This window comes from Pimephales promelas, chromosome 1, assembly GCF_988280905.1.
Source record: "Pimephales promelas chromosome 1, fPimPro1.hap1.1, whole genome shotgun sequence".
In the NCBI taxonomy this organism is placed as follows: Eukaryota; Metazoa; Chordata; class Actinopteri; order Cypriniformes; family Leuciscidae; genus Pimephales; species Pimephales promelas.
In genome coordinates this window covers 52,333,344-52,340,917 of record NC_142769.1, presented here as the reverse complement: position 1 = coordinate 52,340,917, position 7,574 = coordinate 52,333,344, and positions in this window count along the sequence as shown.

The window sequence follows — 7,574 nt, the reverse complement described above, 5'->3', positions numbered from 1 at the left end:
CGGCACGAGCAGTTAAAAAAATCCTCTGTGCAAAGGTTTTCTTTTTTTTTTCTTTTTTTTTTATCATTTCGATTCAATTATTGGAAATGGCACCCCTGCTTGCTGAGATGGTGCCGTTAGAAGCGATGCCAAGGGGGTCTCCTGACTTAGTTCACGTATCGCGTCCTTTTGCGCGCTCGACGTTGTTATTTCAAATATGCGCACGGGACGCGCGCTCATTTTTTTTGGGACGCGCAATTAAAACACGTGGGTGTTTTTCTCTTTTCCGAAAATAAATCTTTTAGCAGAGCAACAGCAAGCGTTTTTATGTGGTATAGCACCAAAGGGTACAGTTCCCGTACGACGACGTAATTCACTGCTTCACTACCATAGTTAAGGGTTAGTTCACCCAAAAATGAAAATTAAGTCATTAATTACTCACCCCCATGCTGTACCAACCCCGTAAGACCTTCGTTCGTCTTCGGAACACAAATGAAGATATTTTTGATTAAATTTGAGAGCTGTATAACTACCACATTGGCTCCTAAGGGACTGCCTCTTGACGGCCCAGAAAGTCAATGAAGAAAATGTTTAAATATCCCAAGTGACTACCGTGGCTCAACTTTATGTTTATCAAGCGACGCGAATACTTTTTGTGCGAAAAAACAAACAAAAATAACGAGTTTATTCGACTATTTCTTTTCTTCCTTGTAGGCCAGAAACGAGACTTCCTTAGATTTCCACGACGCATGCGCGAGAATTGCGATCTGCTTACACCAGCTTACACTACTTCAGATCGCAATTCTCGCGCATGCGTCGTGGAAATCTAAGGAAGTCTCGTTCTGGCCTACAAGGAAGAAAAGAAATAGTCGAATAAACTTGTTATTTTTGTTTGTTTTTTCGCACAAAAAGTATTCGCGTCGCTTGATAAACATATAGTTGAGCCACGGTAGTCACTTGGGATATTTAAACATTTTCTTCATTGACTTTTTGGGCCGTCAAAAGCCAGTCCCTTAGGAGCCAATGTGGTAGTTATACAGCTCTCAAATTTAATCAAAAATATCTTCATTTGTGTTCCGAAGACGAACGAAGGTCTTACGGGGTTGGTACAGCATGGGGGTGAGTAATTAATGACTTAATTTTCATTTTTGGGTGAACTAACCCTTTAAATGCATCGTTGGAAAATCAACTAGCTAGTCACGACTGTTTTCCGAAACCCATAGTCGCAAAGTATCGTTCAACCATGTTGGTTTCGCTTTCGCACGTGGTGGAGTAATAACTAGCCTACTTTTAATGAAACTGTTTGAGATCCAATTAACGCTAGATTTGTTTTATATAAATTACAGACATGTCATCTGAGGACTATTAATTGTTCTCAGTTGTTTTGCTTTATTACCAGACTCAATTGGCTCGTTCTTACATAGCACAGCACATGCGCACTTTTCAAAATCGGTACTTTAAATCTTTTGACAAACTAAAAGACGTAAATTACATTTGTATGTATTCTAAATAAAAGTCTTTATTTATTAGATACTAGTGTTTATTCCAAATGCTATAGTAAGAATTTTAATTTTACTAGTAAGATTTTTAATTGAACTCTGAAGTGGCCGTTCTGGGGTGCGTTTCCCGAAAGCATCGTTAGCCAACTATGGTCGCAATTTCCGTCGTTATCAGCATAGTTCAACGAGTCGGTGTTTCCCGAAACCATCGTTCCAACGAACATTCGCAAACAGCATCGCAGAGTTGTGTGGTTTGAACGACAGCTCTCGACCTGTTAGAGGCATCGTTTCTATATTGCATTACATTTGGACGTAATAAATCCTTATCTTCATTCTACATTCAGTACAACCGGTGCCTTTTATTTAGAATACATAGAAATGTAATTGACGTCTTTTATGCCGAGTTCAGACTGCATGATTTTCAAAGTAGTCGGGTCGCTGTTCTTTTCACACCGATGTTTTCAGTCAAAACACTTTTCACACAGCAGGATTTTGAATCGCCGACAGGTCCAGATATTTAGCATGCCAAATATCTCACGGGCGTCGGCGACTCGTCGGTGATTCTCTCAGTTCGCGTCTTTGCTCATTCTCACACTGCCTGATTGTCACTCGCGTGAACGAGCACCGATTTGCCACGTGATTTCGGGCATTTGTCGGTGATTTCTCAAAACCTGTCGGCGAGCCAAAATCGTGGCTAAAATCATGCAGTCTGAACTCGGCATTAGTTTGTCAAAAGAATTAAAGTACCGTGTTTGAAGAGTGCGCATGTGCGAACGTGCTAGAAGAAGGAGCCAAATATTGAGTCTGGTAATAAAGCAAAATAACTGAGAACAATTAGAAATAGTCCTCAGATTACATGTTTGTAATTTGTATTAAAAAAATCTAGCGTTAATTGGATCTCAAACAGTTTCATTAAAGGTAGTTATTACTCCAGAATCCAGCACGTGCGAAACCAACATGGTTGAACGATACTTTGCGACAGTGGGTTTCGGGAAACAGCCGTGACTAGCTGATTCTCCAACGATGGTAGTGAAACAGCTAACTACGTCGTTGTACGGGAAACACACCCCTGACTAGTCATAACATAAGACTAGTAAAAAAGCAGTTGTGACTAGTAAAATAAAAATTCTTACTAGTAACATTTGGAATAAATACTAGTATCTAATAAATGGATACTAGTATCTATTGAATAAAGTACTAGTATTAATATCTAATAAATAGGTAGTATCTAATGAGTAAGTACTAGTATAATAATAATAATAATACATTTTATTTGAGGCGCCTTTCTTGGCACTCAAGGACACCGTACAGAAATGCAAGACATTTAAAAGCAGCAAAGCCAAAACAATAGAACATTAAAACAAGATAAAAGCAAAATTTAATTCACATGTGGTAGTTTTAAACAGATGCGTTTTGAGTTGTGATTCAAAATGAGAGAATGAATCAATGTTTCTAATGTGAGAGAGCGGCTGAATGCTCTCTATTGAATCTATTGAATAATCCTAGTAGCGAATGAATAAGTACTTGTCACGATCCACACACAGGAAACAGGGATTAAATCCAAGAGCAGTTGTTTATTTAAAGGGTAATCCAAAATCGTAAACCAGTCCAAGCAAGGGTCATAATCCAAAGGCAATCCAACATATACAGGAAACCAAAAACAAGACTCAAAGAAACCAGGACCTCAGAAGTGGCGTGATAATTGAAAGGACTCCATGGCACACACTGAACAGACAGGGTATATATACACACAGGGAATGACAATGATAATGGTGAATTGGCAGAGTGCAATGATCAGTGATGAGGAACAGCTGAGTGCAATGATAAAACAAGGATCGTGGGAAATGTAGTTCCAGAAGTGAATGACACAGTGGGGAAGGAGGACATCTAGTGGACAAACAAGGGAACACATCCAGACACTGTGACATAATCCCCCCTCTACGGAGCGGCTACCAGACGCTCCACGACAACATTAAAAAACATGACACGAGAGTTCAGGAGAGAGGTGGAATGGTGGAGGATCAGGGGGGAGGGATGGTGGGCCAGGTCCATGAAGGGAGACAGGAACAAGGGGTGAGAGTTTAACCGAGGACCAGGGCGAGACACAGAGTCCATCGGGCGGCCAGGGCGAGACACATAGTCCATTGGGCGGCGAAGAGCCCTCGGGCGGCCAGGGCAGTGAAGACTCCTCGGGCGGCCAGGGCGGTGAAGACCCTTCGGGCGGCCAGGGCGGAGAAAACCATTCGGGCGGCCAGGGCGGAGAAGACCCTTCGGGCGGCCAGGGCGGTGAAGACCCTTGGGGCGGACAGAGCGGAGAAGACCCTTCGGGCGGCCAGGGCGGTGAAGACCCTTCGGGCGGCCAGGGCGGTGAAGACCCCTCGGGCGGCCAGGGCGGTGAAGACCCCTCGGGCGGCCAGGGCGGTGAAGACCCTTCGGGCGGCCAGGGCGGAGAAAACCATTCGGGCGGCCAGGGCGGAGAAGACCCTTCGGGCGGCCAGGGCGGTGAAGACCCTTCGGGCGGCCAGGGCGGTGAAGACCCCTCGGGCGGCCAGGGCGGTGAAGACCCTTGGGGCGGACAGAGCGGAGAAGACCCTTCGGGCGGCCAGGGCGGTGAAGACCCCTCGGGCGGCCAGGGCGGTGAAGACCCCTCGGGCGGCCAGGGCGGTGAAGACCCCTCGGGCGGCCAGGGCGGTGAAGACCCCTCGGGCGGCCAGGGCGGTGAAGACCCCTCGGGCGGCCAGGGCGGTGAAGACCCCTCGGGCGGCCAGGGCGGTGAAGACCCCTCGGGCGGCCAGGGCGGTGAAGACCCCTCGGGCGGCCAGGGCGGTGAAGACCCCTCGGGCGGCCAGGGCGGTGAAGACCCCTCGGGCGGCCAGGGCGGTGAAGACCCCTCGGGCGGCCAGGGCGGTGAAGACGCTTCGGGCGGCCAGGGCGGTGAAGACCCCTCGGGCGGCCAGGGCGGTGAAGACCCCTCGGGCGGCCAGGGCGGTGAAGACCCCTCGGGCGGCCAGGGCGGTGAAGACCCCTCGGGCGGCCAGGGCGGTGAAGACCCCTCGGGCGGCCAGGGCGGTGAAGACCCTTCGGGCGGCCAGGGCGGAGAAGACGCTTCGGGCGGCCAGGGCGGTGAAGACCCCTCGGGCGGCCAGGGCGGTGAAGACCCCTCGGGCGGCCAGGGCGGTGAAGACCCCTCGGGCGGCCAGGGCGGTGAAGACCCCTCGGGCGGCCAGGGCGGTGAAGACCCCTCGGGCGGCCAGGGCGGTGAAGACCCCTCGGGCGGCCAGGGCGGTGAAGACCCCTCGGGTGGCCAGGGCGGTGAAGACCCCTCGGGTGGCCAAGGCGGTGAAGACCACTCAGGTGGCCAGGGCGGAGCAGACCTTTCGTGTGGCCAGGGCGGTGAAGACCCTTCAGGTGGCCAGGGCGGAGATGCTCTCTCAGGAGCAGGCACCGGCACTGGCTCTGTCTCCGGCTCAGGAACAGGCACTGGCTCTGCCTCCGGCTCAGGAACAGACACTAGAACAAAAACAGTTACAAGGACAGACACAAACAGACACAAACACGGGGTCCAGAACCGACATGGGCTCCAGCTCTGGAACAGGCATAGGCTCTGCCTCTGGAACAGGCACTGGCTCTGCCTCTGGAGCAGGCATTGGCTCTGCCTCAGGTACTGGAACAGCAAAGACTGGCATCTCCAAGATCCGAGCCAGACGCTCCAGATAGTCCGTCACAACCTTGGCGGCCACGCCAAACGGGATCTCTGGCTCTGTCTCAGACTGGACAGACGGAACTTGAACAGTCTCTCGCTTGGCAGACGGGACAAGAACAGTCTCTCGCTGGGCAGACAGGACGTGAGCAGTCTCTCGATGGGCAGACAGGACATGAACAGTCTCTCGCTGGGCAGACGGAACTTGAACAGTCTCTCGCTGGGCAGACGGAACGTGAGCAGTCTCTCGCTGGGCAGACGGGACGTGAGCAGTCTCTCGATGGGCAGACAGGACATGAACAGTCTCTCGCTGGGCAGACGGAACTTGAACAGTCTCTCGCTGGGCAGACGGAACTTGAACAGTCTCTCGCTGGGCAGACGGAACGTGAGCAGTCTCTCGCTGGGCAGACGGGACGTGAGCAGTCTCTCGCTGGGCAGACGGAACTTGAACAGTCTCTCGCTGGGCAGACGGGACGTGAGCAGTCTCTTGCTGGGCAGACGGGACGTGAGCAGTCTCTCGCTGGGCAGACGGGACGTGAGCAGTCTCTCGCTGGGCAGACGGGACGTGAGCAGTCTCTCGCTGGGCAGACGGGACGTGAGCAGTCTCTCGCTGGGCAGACGGGACGTGAGCAGTCTCTCGCTGGGCAGACGGGACGTGAGCAGTCTCTCGCTGGGCAGACGGGACGTGAGCAGTCTCTCGCTGGGCAGACGGGACGTGAGCAGTCTCTCGCTGGGCAGACGGGACGTGAGCAGTCTCTCGCTGGGCAGACGGGACGTGAGCAGTCTCTCGCTGGGCAGACGGGACGTGAGCAGTCTCTCGCTGGGCAGACGGGACGTGAGCAGTCTCTCGCTGGGCAGACGGGACGTGAGCAGTCTCTCGCTGGGCAGACGGGACGTGAGCAGTCTCTCGCTGGGGAGACGGGACGTGAGCAGTCTCTCGCTGGGGAGACGGGACGTGTCTCCCTCTCCGGCCCACCGGAACCGGGACCACCGGGACAGGAATCATCTCCCGACGACCTCCTCCACTGTGGCCTCCACGGGTCCCACGAAACTTGACCAGCCGGGTCCCTTTAAAAAACTCCCTTCTCTCCCGCTCGCCGGCTGGGGAAGGGACATTGTAAAACATACCGCTGGATTTAGGGTGGAAGGATGGAGTCCTTCTGTCACGATCCACACACAGGAAACAGGGATTAAATCCAAGAGCAGTTGTTTATTTAAAGGGTAATCCAAAATCGTAAACCAGTCCAAGCAAGGGTCATAATCCAAAGGCAATCCAACATATACAGGAAACCAAAAACAAGACTCAAAGAAACCAGGACCTCAGAAGTGGCGTGATAATTGAAAGGACTCCATGGCACACACTGAACAGACAGGGTATATATACACACAGGGAATGAAAATGATAATGGTGAATTGGCAGAGTGTAATGATCAGTGATGAGGAACAGCTGAGTGCAATGATAAAACAAGGATCGTGGGAAATGTAGTTCCAGAAGTGAATGACACAGTGGGGAAGGAGGACATCTAGTGGACAAACAAGGGAACACATCCAGACACTGTGACAGTACTAGTATCTAATGAATAAGTACTAGTAGCTAATGAATAAGTACTAGTATCTATTTAATAGGTACTAGTTTCTAAAAAAGTAAGTACTAGTACCTAATGAATACAGATGTACCATTCGCACTTGCTGAGATGAACCCATTCAGTTTGTTAAATGTTACAATAGACAAATGCAATATAGTTAATATCGCCACCTGGACGAGCTCAGTTACTGGTTATGTTCATGCTCAGCGACGCCATTCAAATAAAGAAACAAAATCCACATGGAAATCATGTGTCCAGACGGAAAATTTTGCATCTTTAAGCACGAATTGTCATAAATGACTTTAAAAAGATTAAAAATCTCTTATCCAAGAGTTTCCTGGCCAAGACAGGCAGCAACACAAATAACAAAGTTGCAGACATAAAAAAAAAAAAAAAACATAACATATGGCATAACCATATAAAACATAGAAACAAGGATCATCAAAATAATTAATAATTAATACTTAACAACTACAGCCAGTATGTGGAGCCTCTATGTCATTTAAAAGTAATTAGGGCTGTGCAAAAATGAATTGCGATTAATCGCATCCAAAATAAAAGTCTGTGTTTACATAATATATTTGTGTGTGCTGTGTATAATTATTTTGTATATATAAATACCTATGCATGCATGTATATATTTAAGAATTATTTGCGCTTAAATTCTGTACATATATAAAAATACATAATCTATATTATATAAATATAAATATTTTATATATGAATAACACATTTTCTTAAATATATACATGCATGTGTGTGTATTTATATAATTATATACAGCACACACAAATATATTATGTAAACACA